We start from the raw sequence: 19,948 nt of genomic DNA, 5'->3' as shown, positions 1-19,948 counted from the left end.
AAAAACCAAAAAAAAAAAAAAAAACAATTACAAAAAGAAAAAAAAAAAAGAAAAAATTTATATGGAACCAAAACAGACACTGAATAGGCACAGCAATCTTGAGGCAGAAGAACGCAGTAGTAGGAATCACAATACCTGACATCAAACTATACTACAAAGCCACTGTGATAAAAATAGTCTGGTACTGGCATAAGAACAGACATATAGAACAATGGAACAGAATAGAGAGCCCAGAAATAAACCCTGGTCTATATGGTCAAGTAATATTCGACAAAGGGCGAAGGAACATCAAATGGAATGTAAAGTGGCTCTTCAACAAATGGTGCTGGGACAACTGGACAGGGACGTGCATAAAAACGAAACCACACACCAGAATAAACTCAAGACGCATCAAAGACTTAAATGTAAGACATGACACCATAGAAGTCCTAGAGGAAAACATAGGCAGGAAAATTTCAGATATCCCACGTAACAATATTTTCACTGATACATCTCCTAAGGTAAAGGAAGTATAGAAAAAAATAAAGAAATGGGACTATATCAAACTAAAGAGTTTCTGCTCAGCACAAGAAAACATCAGCAAGATGAAAAGGGAACCAACCATATTGGAAAACATATTTGCCAAAGATACCTCAGACAAGGGATTGTTCTCCAAAATATATAGAGAACTTACACATCTCAACACCAAGAGGATGGAAAGCCCAATTAAAAAGTGGTCAAAGGACCTGAACAAACACTTCTCCAAGGAGGACATACAGAGGGTCCATAGGCATATGAAAGAATGTTCAACATCACTACATCAGAGATGCAAATAAAAACCACAATGAGATACCACTTCACACCAGTCAGAATGGCCATCATCAACAAATTAACAAACAACAAGTGCTGGTGAGGACGAGGAGAAACGGGAACCCTGGTGCACTGTTGGTGGGAATGCAGACTGTCACAGCTACTATGGAAAACCATATGGAAAACTTCCTCAAAAAACTAAAAATGCAACTGCCTTTTGAACCTGTGATTCCCCTGCTAGGATTATACCCGAAGAATCCTGAAACACCAATTCAAAAGAACCTATGCACTCTTATGTTCTTAGCAGCACTGTTTACAATAGTCAAGTGCTGGAAACAGCCTAAGTGCCCACCTGTAGATGAGTGGATTAAAAAACATTTACACAATGGAATACTATGTAGCAGAAAGAAAGAAGGAACCCCTGCCATTTGCGACAACATGGATGGAACTAGAGAGAATCATGCTTAGCAAAGTAAGCCAGGCAATGAAAGAAAAATACCATATGATACCACCTGATACAGAAAGCTAATGAACAACACAAACAAATGAACAAAATCGAACAAGGAACAGAGTAATAGCTATCAGGGGGGGAGGAGGGAGGGAGAGAAAAGTGGTAAGTAGGGGAAGGGTTTAGTAAAGGAACTAGTGTAAATGACCCATGGACATGGACAACGGGGTGGGGATTGACTGTGGTAGAAGTGGTGGGCTGGGTGGGGGCGGGCAGCAATGAGGGTAGAAGTGGAACAACTGTAGTAGAAAAATAAAAATTAAATTAAAAAAAAGATTAAATAAATTAAAATTTAAAACCTAATAGGAAAACCCTCTCTACAAAGATATATTATCCAGTGTGCCATTCTGTAATGAAATGACTACTATGGTCAGGAACTATGATTTTTTAGTTTAACAAATAGCCCATATACTTTCAGAGGTAGGTAATGTGGACTTAAGTTTTCCCTGCCTTCTTTAAAGGGAAAAAAAATTAAGATGAAAGAAATCAGGATTTTTGTTTTTTACCTTTAGTTACTATAAATTGCCTCAGCTTTATAGATTTTTCAGGGGGTGTTTTGCTGAAAATTATTCCACTAAGTAGGAGCTGATTTCTAATAGTTTTTTCTTTGAAACTACTCCACGAAATACAAAATCCTTTGTGTTTTCACCACAGGACCACTATTAATGAATATCATTTTTTAAATACTAGCCAAGTTCAAGGATTCCATCAACCATAAGTATCCATGAAAAATACCTATAATCAGAATGATTATGTAAGAACTTAAAAATAATATTAAATTAACATTGCACATATATATGACATGGCACATAAAGGATAATTCATTAATGTTCAAGACAATGGGTCTTATTTCAAATATTTAATTTTTAGAATAGAATATGATATAATCACATCTTTGATAAGGGCTTAACAACACATGATCAACCTTTCCAGGAATCATATCTTATATGAGAAATAAAACAGAAGTATAAGCCTTAACACCTTTCAATTTGTTAGATTATTTCTAACCATTTCAACCACAAACAATAGTGGAAGAAGTGACACTAAGAAAATGTAACTGCAAGTAACAGGTTTTGGCAATGCTTTATGCATGCAAAGGTAGGTGATACAGATTTATTAGCTAGACCAGTAATGATTCCACAGAATGAACATCAATTTCCTATGTAAATTAAGTCTATTAAATATTCATGTTTCCTGAGAAAAACAAGTGACAGTTTTTTATTATGTTATCAGTTACATTAATCAGAGCTCTGTCTATACAGAACAATTTGGATTATTTGAAAACCAAAACCTGAAGTTAAAATGTTTTGCCTATATGCCCAAATTTTTGTGGACTATTTATTCATTCTGTGGATGAGTGTATAGATCATGAGGAACTTTAAATAGTTATATTTATAAATAATAGTACCTTAACAGAAAGTACAAAAAGAGTACAGAGAGGTTCTCTGTACCCTTAATTCAGTTGCTCCCAGTGGTAACATCTTATATAACTAACTGTAGTACAATATTAAGACCAGGAAGTTGGTACAGTTGACAGACCTTATTCAGATTTCACCAATTTTACATCCACTTGTGTGTGTATGTGTACAGCTATTCATTTTATCACCATGTATAAATTCATGTAGTCACCACCACAGCAGAAATATAGAAACTTATATAAAAATCACACTGTATATGACCCTTACAATTTTTTTAAAACACAGCATAATTCCCCTGAGATCCACCCAAGTAGCTGCATGCATCAATACTTTTTTTGTGTTTTTCTTCCTGAGTAGTATTCCATGGTATGAATGTACCACAATTTGTTTAACGATTAACTCATTGTAAGGTATTGTAGTTCTTCCTATATTTTACTTATTTCAAATAGAAACTCTATGTCTTGGCCACTGTGAGTAATGCTGCAATGAACATAGGGGTGCAGACATCTTTGCGAATAAATGTTTTCAAGTTTTCTAGGTAGATATCCAGAAGAGGGATTGCTGGGTAACTATTCTTAATTTTTTAGGAATTGCCATAGTGTTTTTCATAGTGGCTGTACTGGTAGACACAGAGTGTCCTTTAATAGAGGATTCTTACCTATAAGTGGAACCTAATGAACAAAACAAACAAATGAACAAAATAGAACCAGAGACATGGAAATAAGGAACAAACAGACAGTGATCAGAGGGGAGTGGGGAGAGAGAAAATGGGGGAGAGAAGGCGAAGGATCTAGTCAAGGAACAAATACAAAGGACAAATAAACAGGGACAACAGGGTGGGGACTGACTGTGTGAGCCGGTGGTGGTGTGGGCAGGCCAGGGGAGAGAAACGAGGGCAAAATTGGGACAACTGTAATTGAACAACAATAAAATAAAACAAATATAAAGGTAAAAAAAAAGATGTGGTACATATATATTATGGAATACTACTCAGCCCTAAGAAAAGATGAAATACTGCCACTTGTGACAATATGGACGGACCTTGAGGATATTATATTAAGCAAAATAAATCAGTCAGAAAAGCTAAGACCTATATGACCCATATGATTGCACTCACATGTGGCATATAAAACTGAAACTCACAGACACAGACAATAGTATGGTGGTTACCAGAAGGAAGTGGGGTAGGGGTAGTGAAGGGTGAGGTGGGCCAAATATATGGTGATGGAGGATGATTTGACTTTGGTTGGTGGGCACACATTGCAACATACAGATCATGTATCACAGAAATCTACACTTGAAACCTATATGATCTTGTGAACCAATGTCACCCCAATAAATTTAGTTAAAAAACACTAAAATATAAATTAAAAAACAGAAATTCTATGAAAATCTGATTACAGGTCCTAGTGTGAACATAGGTTTTCCTTTCTCTGGGATGCACACTTCTCTAAAGTACAATTGCTGGATTGAATGGTAAGTATATGCTTAGTTTTTTAAAGAAACTGCCAAATTACTTTCCAGAGTGACTGTACCACTTTATATTCTCACCAGCAATATATGAAAGATCCAGTTTTCCTCACATCCCTACCAGAAGATATTATCATTTTGAATTGTAGCCATTCCAATAGTTATATAACAATATCTCATTGTGGTTTAAATTTATATTTCCCTAATACATAATGATGTTGAACATTTTCATGTGCTTGGTAAGAACTTTTTATAATCCTTTCTGGAAAAATGTCCACATCTTTTAGCCACTGTCTAATTGGATGGTTTCTTTTTTTTACTGTTGATTTTTTTCATCTATAGATTGTACATTTGGTGTCATATCTAAGAACTCCATCTCCTAGGTCTCAATGACTTTCTGGTATGTTTTTCATTTAAATCTATAATACACTTTGAATTAATATGTATATAAGATGTGACGTTTAAATTGAGGTTGATTTTGCCTATGGATGTCCAATTGCTGTACCGTCATTTGTTGTAAAACATGATTATTTCTTCACTTAATTGGGTTTCAAGCTTTGTCAAAAATCAGTTGGCTGTACTTAACTTACTTACGTGGGGTTACTTCTGGGTGGCCAAATCTGTTTCATTGATCTATGTGTCTATCCCTCTGTCAGTACCACACAGTATTAATTATTATAGGTAAATAAGTCTTAAAATGGGGTAGAATGATCCCTCCACTTTATCACTGTTTTTCAAAATTATTTTAGCTATTATTATTCTTTTGTGTTTCCATATACATTTAGGATAAGCTTTCTATACCCACAACAAGTCATCCTAGGATTTTAACTGGAATTGAAACAAATCTATATAAAAACTTGGGGAGAAATGACATCTTTATTATGTTGAGACTTCCAATCCATGAACAAAGTACATCTCTTTATTTATTTATAACTTTGATTTCTTTTATCAGAGTTTTGAAGATTTTACCATAAAACTTACATGTTTCATGTGATTTATACCTAAGAATTTCACTTTATTTTGGGCAACTGCAAATCATGTTGTGTTTTTAATTGTGGCTTCCAGTTGTTCTTTACTAGTATATAGAAATACAGTTAACTTTCTTATGTTCCTCCCATATCATTGATGAATTCATTTATTAGATCTAGGAGTTTTTAAAGGTTTTTAGAATTTTATACATAAGACTTTTATATCATCTGCAAATAGTTCCACTTCTTTTTCCTTTTTTTTTTTTTTTTTTTTTGGAGCAGTGTGGCTGGGGTTTATTTATTTATTTAGTTTTCCCTACAACACATCACCTGTACGGTATATTGTGTGTTCACTACCCCAAATCTCCATCCATCACCATCTGTTGCCCATATAACCTCCTCTGCCTCCCCCTAAGAATCACCACACTGTTGTCCATGTCCATGAGCTTTTCCTGTTTTTTTCCCCTCAATCCCTCCAACACCCCACCCTCAATGGCTATCAGCTTGCTCTCTCTCTATCTATGAGCCTGTCATTATTTTCCATTTTAGTTCATTTTGTTCATTAGATTCAACATACGAGAGAAATCATATGGTACTTGTCTCTGACTGGCTTATTTCACATAGCAAAAGGCTCTCCAGGTCCATCCATGCTATTGCAAATGTTAAGATTTCCTTCCTTTTTATGGCTGAGTAGTATTCCATTGTGTAAATGTACCATTGTTTTTTTAATCCACTCATCTACTGATGGACACTTGGGCTGCTTCCAAATCTTGGCTCTTTTAAATAACACTGCGATGAACATAAGGGTGCATATATTCTTTCAAATTAGTGTTTTAGGTTTCATCAGATAAATTCCCAGAAGTGGAATCGCTGGGACTTAAGGCAGTTCCATTTTTCATTTTTTGAGAACCCTCCATACTACTTTCCAAAGTGGCTGCACCTATTTGAATTCCCATCAACAGTGAATGAGGATTCCCTTTTCTCCACATCGTTGCCAACACTTGTTGTTTGCTGATTATTGATGATAGCCATTCTGATAGGTGTAAGGTGATATTTCATTGTGCTTTTAACTTGCATTTCCCTGATGATTAGTGACATTGATCATCTTTTGATATGGCAGTTGGCCACCTGTATGTCCTCTTTACAGAAATGTTTATTCGGGTCCTTTGCCCATTTTCTCATTGGATTTCTTTTTCCTGGTGTTGAGTTTTGAAAGTTTTTAATAAATTATGGGTATTAACCCCTTATCAGGTGTATTGGCGAATATGTTCTCCCATTCACTGGGTTCTCTTTTCATTTTGTTGATGGTTTCTTTTGTTTTTCAAAAACCTTTTACTTTGTTGTAGCGCTATTCCTTTATTTTTTAATTTTCTTTCCCTTGTGTGAGAAAATATATCAAAAAAATATTGCTCTGAGAAGAATCTGAGATTTTACCACCTATGTTTTCTAGGATTTTTATAGTTTTGAGTCTAATATTTAAAACTAATCCATTTTGAGTGTAAGAAGTTGGTCTAGTGTCCGTTTTTGCACATAAATGTCCATTATTCCCAACACCATTTACTGAATACAGTCCTCAGCCCATTGTATGTTTTTTCCTCATTTGTCAAATATTAATGGACTATAAGGATGTGGGTTTATTTCTGGGCACTCTATTTTGTTTCATTGTTTATATGTTTGTTTTTATGCCACTACCATGCTGTTTAGATAACTATAGTGTTGTAGTATAGTTTAATATCAGGTAGTATGATTCCTCCAACTTTGTTCTTCTTGTCTTTTTCTTGTCTGGGAAGCTCTTTATCTACCCTTCAATTCTAAATGATAGCTTTGCTGGTTAGAGCAATCTTGGCCATAGGTCCCTGTTTTTCATGACTTTGAATATTTCTTGCCACTCCTTTCTAGTCTCCAAAATTTCTTTGAGAAATCAGCTGACAGTCTCATGGGAACTCCCCTGTAGATAACTAATGGCTTTCCTCCTGCTGCTTTTAAGATTCTCTCTTTATCTTTAACCTTTTGCATTTTAATTATGATGTGTTTTGGTGTGGTCCTGTTTGAGTCCACCTTATTTGGGACTCTGTGCTTCCTGAACTTGCAGGTCTATTTCCTTCACCAAATTAGGGAAGTTTTCTTTCATTATTTTTACAAATAGATTTCCAATTTCTTGCTCTTTCTCTTCTCCTTCTGGTACCCCTATGATGTGAATGTTGGTATGCCTGAAGTTGTCCCAGGGGCTCCCTATACTATCCTCATATTTTTTCAATTATTTTTCTTCTTGTTCTAATTGGTTGATCCTCCCCCCCCCCCTTGGGAACACCAGCTCAGTGATTGGTTGTTTTTGTTTCCTTATGTTCTATATCATTGCTTTGATTCTCAGCTTCATCCACTCTACTGTTGATTCCTTGTAAATTGTTCATTTCCATTAGTATTTCTTACATTTCAGACTGGACCTTTTTTATGCTGTTGTGGTACTCGCTAAGTTCCTTGAGTATACTTATAATCAGTGTTTTGAATTCTGCATCTGATAAATTGCTCATCTCCATTTTGTTTAGTTCTTTTTCTGGAGTTTTGATCTGTTCTTTCATTTGGGCCATGTTTCTTTGTCTCATTTTGGCAGCCTCCCTGTGTTTGTTTCTATGTATTAGGTAGAGCTGCTATGACTGTCTTGGTAGCATGGACTATTGTAGTAGGTGTCCTGTAGGGTCCAGTGGAACTGCCTCCCCTATCACCCAAGCTTGGTGCTTGAGGTGCACCTTCCATGTGGGCTGAGTACACCCTCCTGTTGTAATTGAGCCTTGATTGCTATTGGCAGGTCAATGGGAGAGATTTACCCAGGCCAGTCAGCTGTAAGGTCTGTTGTGACCACTGACCACCAACTTCTGCCCTCCGTGGAGGATGAACTCTGCAGGAACAGGGTGGTGGTGCAGTGATGTTGTCTGTAGATGTCCACTGGTTGCGCAGGCTCTGGCATTTCTCAGGTGGTTTCAGGCCAGGATCAGCCACCACCTGTGTTCCTCCTGGGTCCACCCACCATGAGCTACAAAGCAACCTACAGATGGCTGCTATTTGTGCTGAGCTAGGAGATTCCAGGCGAAGCCAAACTGTGATCCAAAGCTGGCTGCTGCTAGTGCTGTGCCTTGGGCCACTTAGCCAGAGGTACAGGGGTTGGGGGCTTGCTGAGACTGGTTGCCGCTTGCTTGAGATGATTTAGGAAGATGTGAAGCCTGAGCTGAACCAGCCATTCATATGGAAAAGCCACTGTTAACAGCTTGGGTGGTCCAAAAGTTAGTTCGGGCAGACTCAGGGGTTCCCCAGGATGAAGTAAACCATGTAAGTCAGGTTGATGGAGTCTCAGATATGGCCCCACCTGTTGGGTCTGTGGAGGGGCTCAGAAAAGGAAGCCTCTGCCCACCTTTCTGTCTGGGAGAAAGGTGTCTCCTAGCTCTCACCTTGATGCCAGACACTTCAGTTCTTCCCTATGTGCCACTGGTGCCCTTCAAGCTACTATGCTAGTGCTGGAGCTCAGACAGAGTGAGTCTGAGTAAGTCCATGTGTGGGCCCTGTAAGAGATACTGCCTAGGACTTTAGTATTTGCTTTACCAACTCAGTCTCTGCTGGTTTTTGCAGCCAGAAGTTATGGGGGCTTACTTTCCTTGCACCAGAACCCTGGGCTTGGGAGCTTGGTGTCGGGCTGGGACCCCTCACTCTTGGGATATCCCTCCTAATTTTTTACCCACCACACATGGTTTTGGCACCAGCTTGTTCTATGTCTCCACATCTCCTACCAGTCTGGGTGAATATGGTTTCTTTAGTTCTGTAATTGTTGGCCTTCCATTCAACTTGATTTCTGACAGTACTAAGTGATGGCTGTTCTGTAGTTTAGTTGTAATTTTGATGTGGTTGTGTGAGGAAGTAAACTATATTTACCTACAATTCCATATTGACTGGAAGTATGAGCCAAAGTTTTAAATTTTAATGAAGTCCAATTTATCTATTTTTCTTTGGCTTTTGCTCTTTAGTTCTCATATATATTTTTTCTTTTTTTTAAAGGTATATTTTATTGATTATGTTGTTACAATAGTTCCAATCCTCTTTGCTCCCCTCCACGCAGTACCCCCCTTTCCTCCATCAATCCCACCCCCCTTAGTTCATGTCCATGGGTGTCATGCATATAAGTTCTATGGCTTCACCCTTTCCTATATTATTCTTAACTTCCCCCTGTCTATTTTGTACCAACCAATTATGCTTCTTAATCCCTGCACCATTTATCCATTTCTCCCTCTTCCTCCTCCCAGCTGATAACCCTCCAAATGAATCCTGTACCTATGATTCTGTTCCTATTGTGGTTTGCCTAGTTGGATTTTGTTTTTATTTTTTAGATTCAGTTGCTGATAGTTGTGAGTTTGTTGTCATTTTAATGTTCATAGTTTTGATCTTCTTTTTCTTAAACAAGTCCCTCTAACATTTCATATAATAATGGCTTGGTGATTATGACCTCCTTTAGGTTTACCTTGTCTGGGAAGCAATTCACCTGCCCTTCCATTCTAAATGATAACTTCGCTGGATAGAGTAATCTTGGTTGTAGGTCCTTGCTTTTGATCACACTGAATACTTCTTGCTAGTCCATTCTTGCCTGCAAAGTTTCTGTTGAGAAATCAGCTGATAGTCTCATAGGCATCTCTTTGTAGGTAACTTTCTGCTTTTTTCTTGCTGCTTTTAAGATTCTCTCTTTATCTTGAACCGTTGACATTTTAATTATGATGGGTCTTTTTGTGGTCCTCTTTGGGTCCAGCTTGTTTGGGACTCTGTGCTTCCTGGATTTGTATGTCTATTTCCTTTGTCAAATTTGGGGAGTTTTCCTTCACTATTTCTTCACATAAGCTTTCAAATTCTTGCTCTTCCTCTTCTCCTTCTGGCACCCCTATGATTTAGATATTGGCACAAAGTTGTCCCAGAGGTTCCTAAGCCTCTTCTCATTTTTTTCATTTCTTGTTTCCTCATTCTGTACTGGTTGACTTGTTTTTCTCTTCTTTATGTTCCAAATCATTGATTTGAACCCTGGTTTCCTTCCCTTCACCATTGATTTTGTGTGGGTTTTCCTTTGTTTCATTTAGCATAGCCTTCACTTCTTCATTTATGTGTCTGTCATACTTAAGCATATCTGTCAAGCCTGTGAACATCTTTATTACCAGTGTTTTGAACTCTGTGTCTGTTAGGTTGGCTATCTCCTCATCACTTAGTTCTCCCACTGGGACCTTGATCCATTACCTCTTTTGGGCCATACGTCTCTGTCTCCTCATCTTGACAGGCTCCTGTGTTTGTTTGCCTCTGTGTCTTAGGTAGAGCTGCCATACCTGTTATGCTGTCTGGATGAGTATTTCTTCTTTATATCTTTGTTTGTTGAACTTCCATGCAGCTCGATTTCTGGAACTCCTGGTTGTCTCTAGTTTTGAGGTAGTTGTATTCCTTTTTCGTTGTGGAGGGAGATGCAGTGTGTCTGTCTAGGCCTCCATCTTGCCTGGAAGTCTAGTTTTCATATTTATAAAACAATTGCTTAATCTGAGGTCATAATTTATGCCCATTTTTCTTCTAAATGTTTTATGGTTTTAACTCTTACGATTAGACCTTTTATCAATTTTCAATTAAATTTGTATATGATATACAGTAGTGGTCCATTTTCATGCTTTTTCCCAGTTGTCCTAAAACTGGACAACTGGACAAAACTGAAGATATTATTCCTTCACCATTGAATCATCTTGACGCTACTGTTGAAAATCATTTGACTGCATATGTATGGTTTATTACCGGATTCTTAATTCCATTAATCTATATGTCAATCCTTATGTGTATCAATGTAGCTTTGCAGGAAATTTTGAAATTTTGAAATCAAGAAATGTGGGTCCTCCAACTTTGTCCTCCCCCCCCCAAGATTGTTATGGTTATTTGGGATTTCTTCCTTTTCTATGTGAATTTTATGATCAGCTTAATTCCTCCAAGAATATGGTAGCTTTGCTGGGAAGAGCAGTCTTGGCTGTAGGTCCCTGCTTTTCATGACTTTGAATATTTCTTGCCAATCCCTTCTAGCCTGCAAAGTTTCTTTCGAGAAATCAGCTGACAGCTTTATGGGAACTCCTCTGTAGGTAACTACCATATTTTTCTCACTATAAGACGCACCCAACCATAAGATGCACCTAGGTTTAGAGGAGGAAAATAAGAAAAAAATATTCTGAACCAAATGGTGTACTAAAATATTTAATAAAATATAACAGAATAATATTTCAACCATGTAGTGAACAGCAGTCACTAGCGGTATTAAGAACCATCATCACTGTCATTAACAAATGAGGAGAGACTTTAAGGTTCAAGTACTCTTCTAGTTTTCTGGGAACCCCAAGTACTCATCATCGCTAGTGTCACAATTTATGAAGCTCAGTTGCTCACAATCACTGATATCACTCTTCGCTATCTTCATACTGATCAGACGCCCTGAGATTCAGCAGTAAAGTAGACATTTAAGCATCCCCAAGGGTTTTGTGTGGGCCCACCGCTTCCTCTTCTAACAGCTGTCGCCACCGCTGACAGGTCAGGTAATACACATCACAGTCTGTGACGCAATATTCGCTCCATAAGATGCTCAGACATCCCCCCCCCCACATTTTTGGGGAAAAAAGTGCATCTTATGGAGTGAAAAATATGGTAACTTCTTTTCTCTTGCTGCTTTTAAGATTCTCTCTTCCTCTTTAACCTTTGCAATTTTAATTATTATGTGTCTTGGTATCGTCTTCTTTGGGTTCAACTTGTTTGAGACTCTGTGCTTCCTGGGCTTGTATTTCTATTTCCTTCACCAAATTACTGAAATTCGCTTTCATTATTTTTTCGAGTAAGTTTTCAATGTCTTGCTCTTGCTCTTCTCCTTTGGCATCCCTATGATTCAGAGGTTGGCATGTTTGGACATGTCCCAGTCTTCTTAAACACTCCTCATTTTTTTGAATTCTTGTCTCTTCATTCTGTACTGGTTGACTGTTTATTTCTTCCTTATGTTCCAATTCATTTATTCGAACCCTGGCTTCCTTCCCTTCCCTATTGGTTCCCAGTGAACTTTTCTTTATTTCACTTAGTGTGTCCTTCATTTTTTCCCTTATGCTTTTGCCGTACTCAATCATTCCTCTGAGCATCCTGGTCACCAGTATTTTGAACTCTTCATCTGATAGGTTGGCTATCTCTGTTTTGCTTAGTTCTTTTTCTGGAGTTTTGATCTGTTCTTTCATTTGGGCCATATTTCTTTGTCTCATCAATTTGGCAGCTTCCCTGTGTTTGTTTCTGTGTATCAGGTAGAGCTGTCATACCCATTACATTGTAAGGGTTGGGGCCTTAGGTATTTGTCAGTGCTGGGTGATCTGTTTCACCATCTTGTAGAACTGTATGTAGGGGATGGGTAGGAGAGGGAACAAATCCTCTTGCTCAGCACTTGCCTCTTTTCCAGTCACTTAACACACTTCCCGTATGCGATTGGCGCCCCCTCTAGCTGTTGCCCTACTGATGGTTCCCAGAGTGGGTGGATCTGTGTATGTTCTAGGATCATGGGGGTCCTCTAATTGAACTCTCCTGATAGGAGGTCCTGTAATTGAACTCTCCTGATAGGCAGTTTCTTTTGCCACCCCAACCCCCACTGTTTTTCACAGCCAGTGAAATAAAGCCAGTGCTTTATTTTCCCAGCATTAGAACCCTGGGCTGCTTGGTCTGGCCTGTGGCTGGGGACATTCCCCAGGTGTCCCTCCCAGCTTTTATCTGCCACATGTAAATGTGCGACCGCCTGCTCTGCCTGCTGCAGCCACTGTCTTCCCACTGCTGCCTCGCCTCTGGCACACCATGTCCTCTCCACCTCAGCTTCAGGTCTCTGCCCTTCCTACCTGTCTGGATGAATATTTCTTCTATAAAACCTTAGTTGTCGGACTTCCATACAGTTCAATTTTCTGGCAGTTCTGGTTGTTTTTTATTTTGAGATTAGTTGTGATCCTTCTTATTGTTGTGTGAGGAGGCGGAGTGTCTATCTATGACTCCGTCTTGGCCAAAAGTTTCTCCATCGGTCTTTCCATGCCCTCAACTCCATGGGAAAAATTGCCTCTGGCCTTTATTAGACAAAGGGGACAGGCAGGGGTCATGCATGCTTCTTTTAGGCTCCCTCCATTCCAAGCTGCCCACAAGTCTCCCGAGGTCTCCAGCTTTTCTTTCTCAGGATATTTCTTCTGGGGACCCTGTGGTGGTGAGGGGCAGGAGGCAGTGGTCTTTATTTCTTCTTATGGTTTTAGTTATATCTAGTGTTTTCTTCTGAGCCAAAAGGACTACTTCTACTATTTCTTTTGGGCTGGTTTGCTAGTGACAAGTTTTCTCAGTTTTGTTTACCTGGGAATGTCTTCATTTATCCTTCATTTTAAGATATGGTTTTGCTGGATATAGAATTCTTGGTATACAGATTTTTCTTTCATCATTTTGAATATGTTATCCCTTTGTCTTCTGGCTGCCATGGTTTCTGATGAGAAATCTGTGGTTAATCTTATTGAGGATCCCTTGTATGTGATGAGTTGCTTCATTCTCACTCTTTTTAACTCCTATTGTCTATTGCTTTTGACAGTTTGATTATGATTATCTTTGGGTCTATCCTACTTGGAGTTTGTTGAGCTTCTCGGACATGTAGATTTATGTTCTTCATCAGATTCAGGAAATTTTGGGTCATTACTTTTTCCAATATTCTTTCTATCCCTTTTTCGATTTTTCTGATACCCCAGTTATATACATTGTTGATATGCTTGATGTTATTCCTCAGGTCTCTGAGGCCCCACTAATTTTCCTCAATCTCCTTTCTTCCTGTCCCTCAAATTAAATAATCTTTTATCTTAAATGACAATTTACATTCAATATTTTTTTGTATTAGTTTCAGGGGTATAGTGGTTAGACAATCACATACTTTACAAATGGTCCCCCTGATATTTCAAGTACCCACCTGGTACTATACATAGTTACTACAATATTATTGACTATATTTCCTATGCTGTACTTCTGTGACTCTTTTGTGACTACCAATTTCTACTGCTTAATCCCTTCACCTTTTTCATCCAGCCCCCCAAACCCTTCTGGCAACCATAATTCTGACCTCTGTATCTATGAGTCTGTTTCTATTTTGTTTTTTTATATATTTCACTTAATATAGTATTATCTGGATCCATCCATACTGTCACAAATAATAAAATTTCATTCTTTTTTATGTCTGAGTAATATTTAATTGTATATATATACCCTACCTTTTTTATCCACCTGTCTATTGATGAGCGCTTTGGGTTCCTTCCATTTCTTGGCTATTTGAAATCAAACAGCAATAAAAATATGGGGGCATATATTCTTTCAAATTAGTGTTTTGGGCTTCTTTGAATATATATTTGGAAATGGAACCGCTGGACCATAAGGCAGTTTCATTTTTAATTTTTTGAGAACCCTCTGTATTGCTTTCCACAGTGGCTGCACCAGTCTGCATTCACACCAACAGTGCAAAAGGGTACCCTTATCTCCACATCCTTGTCAACACTTGTTTGTTGATTTATTGATAATAGCCATTCTGACAGGTGGGAGGTGATATTTCATTGTGGTTTGTATTTGCATTTCTCTGATGATGAGTGATGTTGAGCATCTTTTCATCTGTCTATTGGCCATCTCTACATTCTTTTTGGAGAAGTATCTATTCATGTCCTCTGCCCATGTTTTAATTGGATTGTTTGTGTGTGTATGTTGAGTTGTGTAAGTTCTTTGTAAAATTTGGATATTAATCCCTCATTGAATGTATCATTGGCCAATATTTTCTCCCATTCAGTTGGATGTCTTTTTAGTTTTTTAATGGTTTCCTTTGCTGTGCAGAAGCTTTTTAGTTTGATATAGTCCCACATGTTTATTTTTATTTATTTTTTTTTGTTTCCTTTGCCTAAGGAGGTATGTCAGGAAAAAAATATTGCTAGGAGAAATGTCAGAGACAAACTACATAACATTAATGGTTCTATCTTAAAGAATGATAATGCTTTCTGTTTTCTGCTCAAATTTGCTATTGAGTCCCTCCAGTGAATTTTCATTTTGGTATTGTCATTTTTAACTCGAGAATTTCTATTTGGTTCTCTTCTTAAAAATAAAGTCTATGTCTTTATTGATAGTATGTATTTGGTGAAATATCATTCTCATATTTCCACTTTAGTTTTTTTTAGACAGGGTTTCCTTTATTTTTTTTTTTAAACATTTGAAATAGCTGATTTAAACTATTTTCCCTATAACATCTGAGTTTGCTCAGGGAAGTTTCTACTTATTGAATTTTCCTTGTTAATGGGCCATACTTTCTTGTTTCTTTGCATATCTCATAAACTTCTGTGGAAAACTAGACATCTTAAATAATATGTCAACTCTGGAAATCAGACTCTCACCTTTCTCCAGGGTTTGTTGTTATTATTGCTGTTTATTTCTTTAGTGAGTTTTTGGAACTAATTCTGTATATTCTGTATTCTTTGTTGTGTGTAGCCACTAAGTCTCTGCTTGGTTAGCTTAGCCTTTGTTCACAGGCTCTGTGTGTGTGTTTGGGCATACCTTCAACAGCCAGGAAGGTGGCAACTCTGCCTTAGCATTCTATTACTGCTCTCACAGTCAGAAATTCAGCTAGAATTGAAAGCTTAAGTCTTTTTCAGATCTCTTTTGAGGTTGTGTACAACTCTATACATGTGTATGGTCTTCTTGGTTCCCATGATTACGTGTAACTCAGAGACCCTATACACATCTCATTAATCAGCTGTTACTTCTAAACTTTTAGGTTAGCTTTCTGTTTGCCCCAACTGTTATCTTCTGCCTCAAGCCTTACAAGTGTGGTCTTCCAGGCAGGTCAAATAATGACAGTTTCCTGGGCATGAGGCTTTGAAGAAGTTCCATCTATGTTCTGCCTCCTCTGGTGGCAGCCAGGCTCCTTTTTTTTTTAACTATGATTGTGAACTCTTGTCAAGGTTACTATGGAGCTGAAGAGAGTTGAATGGGAATGGGGCGGGTTAAAATGCCACAACACTTAGTTTTTTAAAATCAAGAATCAGGTTTTTTTCTTGAATAAATTATTCCTAGAGAGCTGCAAGCCTTTGGTGAATTCCCAGAGTTCTGAAAAATTTGATTATGACAGTTTTTGCCAGTTTTACCTTTGCTTTTATGGAGATGAGAATTGTCAAAGGTCCTTACTCCTCCAATTTTGCTGACATCAAGTGCTGCTATCTGGAACTTTTACAATGAGATATTCCTAGAGACTAGCAGACTGTACGCCATTTATATTCTTTCTAGAAAACAAATTATTATAATCCAAAATAAAACCCACCATTTTGAGCTTTTAAAACCAGAACATAAAGAACTGAGTCCCTTCAAGATCTCAAAACTCTGTAAATTCAGTGTCCCATCTATATAGCTTACCTTTCTTATAGCAATTTGCCTGAATAACTTTTGCTACCTATTTTTAAAACGAAAGTCAAATTTCATTAGTGGCTCAGCAGAATAAGAGATAAAATGTGTATTAATTAAAAGTTTAAGATAATAATCAAGAAATTTAATTAATGGAGGCTGTGTATGTAAATATAAAAATATCCTCCAATCGGAAGCAATATTGTAATGTGAAAGAAGATGTTCTGAGCCATTTAGGAAAAATATGCCTTTGTAGGAATCTAATAAAAGCTGTTGGATCTCTTCCTAGGAAAATGAACGTAAATACATAATTCTGCTTACAATTTAAGGGATCCTTGAATATTCTGCAGCCTGTGCATTAAAAACTCCTACTGAAGGAAAAAAATGATTTTAATGGAGAAATAGAGAACAGATATTCAAACAATTACAGTACTGTATCACATCTTCAATGGGGTAAAAAGACTTTAAAATATTAGAACATATAAGTGACCTCCAATTAATGTACATATTTCATTTCAAGAGCTAATTTGTACATTATATTTAGAATTTATTACATGTTTTCTCATAAAAATGTTAGAAAAAATGGTTGGAGACTATTAAACTGTTTAGTCTCTTAAGAGTGGATACTCTTTTTATTTGTCTTTGTATTATAAAGACCTATTTAAATAAACAGCACATATTAGTTCCCAGGTGACCCTTTAGAAAACATATTTTTCTCAATTATGTATTTGAATATAAATGCACTAATAAAATGGGAAAAATGTTGAGGCAATAACAAAGATCAAATAAACAACAAAGGCAAAAATAAAATAGAAAAAAAAAGAATGACAGATATTAAATTATCTGTTGCATATGAGACAGGATAAGTTAGGAAAGAATGTAACGGTAAATACAGATATTTCTAGATATTCTTATTTGAACTTTTTGTTGTATTAAATTTCACTTGAAAATATGTTTCTTCCTAGTATAGCATTTCCTATCTTTAGCCATGAATGTAGTCATTTTTGGACCCTAACAATTTGCAAATTGACTGCAAAGGCAAAGGGGATAAAATGTTTTGCCTTTAGTGATGAAAAAAGAGTTTAAAGTTGGGAGTGGGGAACACTGTTCAAAGGTTGTAAATGATGAAATAAACTTTATTATTTATTATATATAATGTATCTTATAAAATGTATTCAAACTAGAATTAAGTAAACTAGTGTGAACGTGAGTAACAGAGGGTCTGGAAACTCCATCGCAAAAAAAAAAATGGTCATGGGTGGAGATTAAATTTTTATTGTTTATGAGTCATTGTGCTAAAGCAAATGGGAAAACTACACTTAATTGCTATAAATATAAAGATTTGCACATTTTCATTTGAAGAACATTGAACTCTGATGAAAACCAGAAAAAGTCGTAAGTAATGTGTTTTGATACTTATAGATTGTGGCCCTACCACACAGGATCAATGGAATGACCTGGCCTTGTCTTCAAAACAGGACCTGAAGACATTTTTGTAGCCAAAGTCATGTCAAAGCAATAAAGAAGTGAGCTACAAATTTCCCATATATTATATTAGATAAAGACAAAATTTAAACTAAGAGGCATGGACTACACACCAAGGTTTGGCATTTGACTTCCTGATTGGTGGCATTCAGCCTGGCAGTCTGGGTCTATAATAGCTCTAGAGATCTCTTGCTGAAGAAATCTATCAATAAACATCCTCAGCCAACTGAGAAAGTAATTGTCTCCTTAAAACTATCTTTATCTTGGAGAGATTCAGAATTAGGTATTATTGATTAACTAAATCAATATAATATAGGTATACTGCCCTGGCCGAGTGGCTCAGTTGGTTGGAGTGTCATCCCATACACCAAAAGGTTGCAGGTTTGATTCCCAGTCAGGGAACATACCTAGGTTGGGGGTTTAATCCCCAGTCGGGGCATGTATGGAAGGCAAAAGATGATCTCTCTCTCTCTCTCTCTCTCTCTCTCTCTCTCTCTCTCTCTCTCTCTTCCTCTTTCAAATCAATAAGTATATCCTCAGGTAAGGAATATATATATATATATGTATATATATATATAATATAGAGGAGGGGGGAGAGGGAGAGAAAGAGAGAGAAATTGATTTAGAATTGTGAATTTACACTGGAATCTAACCGTTCATCAACAGTATCAGAACATTTAAGAGAAATAGTCAACACATTTATCTATATGTTTAATAAACTAGGTTTATGTAAAATTACCTCAGTACTCAGAAAGGTTTTCTTTATTAGTTGACAACTAATCAAATGTAGTTAAAAAGTTTTAGGAAACAATTTAGTTGTAAAGCCTGATTAGAACTAAATTTTAAATTCTGCTAAATTTATAAAATAATTTGTATTAGAAAGTAATAATAGCCAATTTTAGAGTATGAAATCGTAAGATATAAAAATCCCTAAATCTTACCATAAGATTTCAAAGACTAAAGCACTACAAATTTTAGTTAATGATTCTTTATGAGTACCAACCTCTAGGAATCTTTTATAATTAATATATGATAACAGTATTTCAAAGGTTTGTAAAAGTATTCATATTTCAAAGTAAGTATCCCCCAAAATATCTGCAGGAACAGACTAACTTGGCGCTTATACTATGTGGACTTCTACTTCCCAAAGTAGCTTCACTGGATAAAATATAAACAGGCCACTCTGCCTTAGGTTTTCTAATTTAAACTGTAAACTGCATTGCTTTTGGGATTAAAAAGGAAAGGACTAAAGAAGGATATGTCTTCTGCTGGACTTTGAAAAAGTCTAAAGTTAGAAGACAGGCTAATTAGAAAAATATAATTGTGCCATATGAAGTATGAGTGAATTGTGGCTACATGAAACTATGGCTTAAAACCTGTAAAAAATAAATAACTTTAAATGCTTATATACTGTTTACGAATATTTATATATGAATACAATCACCCATATCAATATCTTTTTTTCTTTTTTTTTTTCTTTTGGTTTTTCAATTACAGTTGTCCCCTTTTCCCCTAATTTCTCTCCCCCACCCAACCCACCCCCTCTCCCGCAATCATATCCCTCCCCGTTGTCCATGTCCATGAGTCTTTTATACGGGTTCTTTGACTAATCCCTTCCCTTACTTATCCCCCTTCTCTCCCTCTCCACTCCCCCCTATTGACTGCTATTCTGCTCTTTGTTCTATTTAGTTCCTTTGTTTGTGTTGTTCTTTAGTTTCCTGTATTAGGTGATATCATATGGTATTTTTCTTTCTTTGCCTGGCTTATTTCACTAAGCATAATTCTCGGTAGTTCCATCCATGTTGTTGCAAATGGTAGAAGTTCCTTCTTTCTTTCTGCTACATAGTACTCCATTG

At 36.8% G+C, this 19,948-nt stretch overlaps 1 protein-coding gene across 9 annotated transcripts in view; it reads right to left on the bottom strand.

The window, feature by feature from the left end:
* The window catches only part of CASK (calcium/calmodulin dependent serine protein kinase), a 419,618-nt gene that overhangs the window by 299,752 nt on the left and 99,918 nt on the right, over nt 1-19,948 (bottom strand). The window lies entirely within an intron of this gene.

Source organism: Furipterus horrens, unplaced genomic scaffold (assembly GCF_987537825.1).
Source record: "Furipterus horrens unplaced genomic scaffold, mFurHor1.1.pri manual_scaffold_17, whole genome shotgun sequence".
Taxonomy (NCBI): Eukaryota; Metazoa; Chordata; class Mammalia; order Chiroptera; family Furipteridae; genus Furipterus; species Furipterus horrens.
Note: the sequence above shows the minus strand (reverse complement) of the source record. Positions and strands in the feature narration are given on the sequence as shown.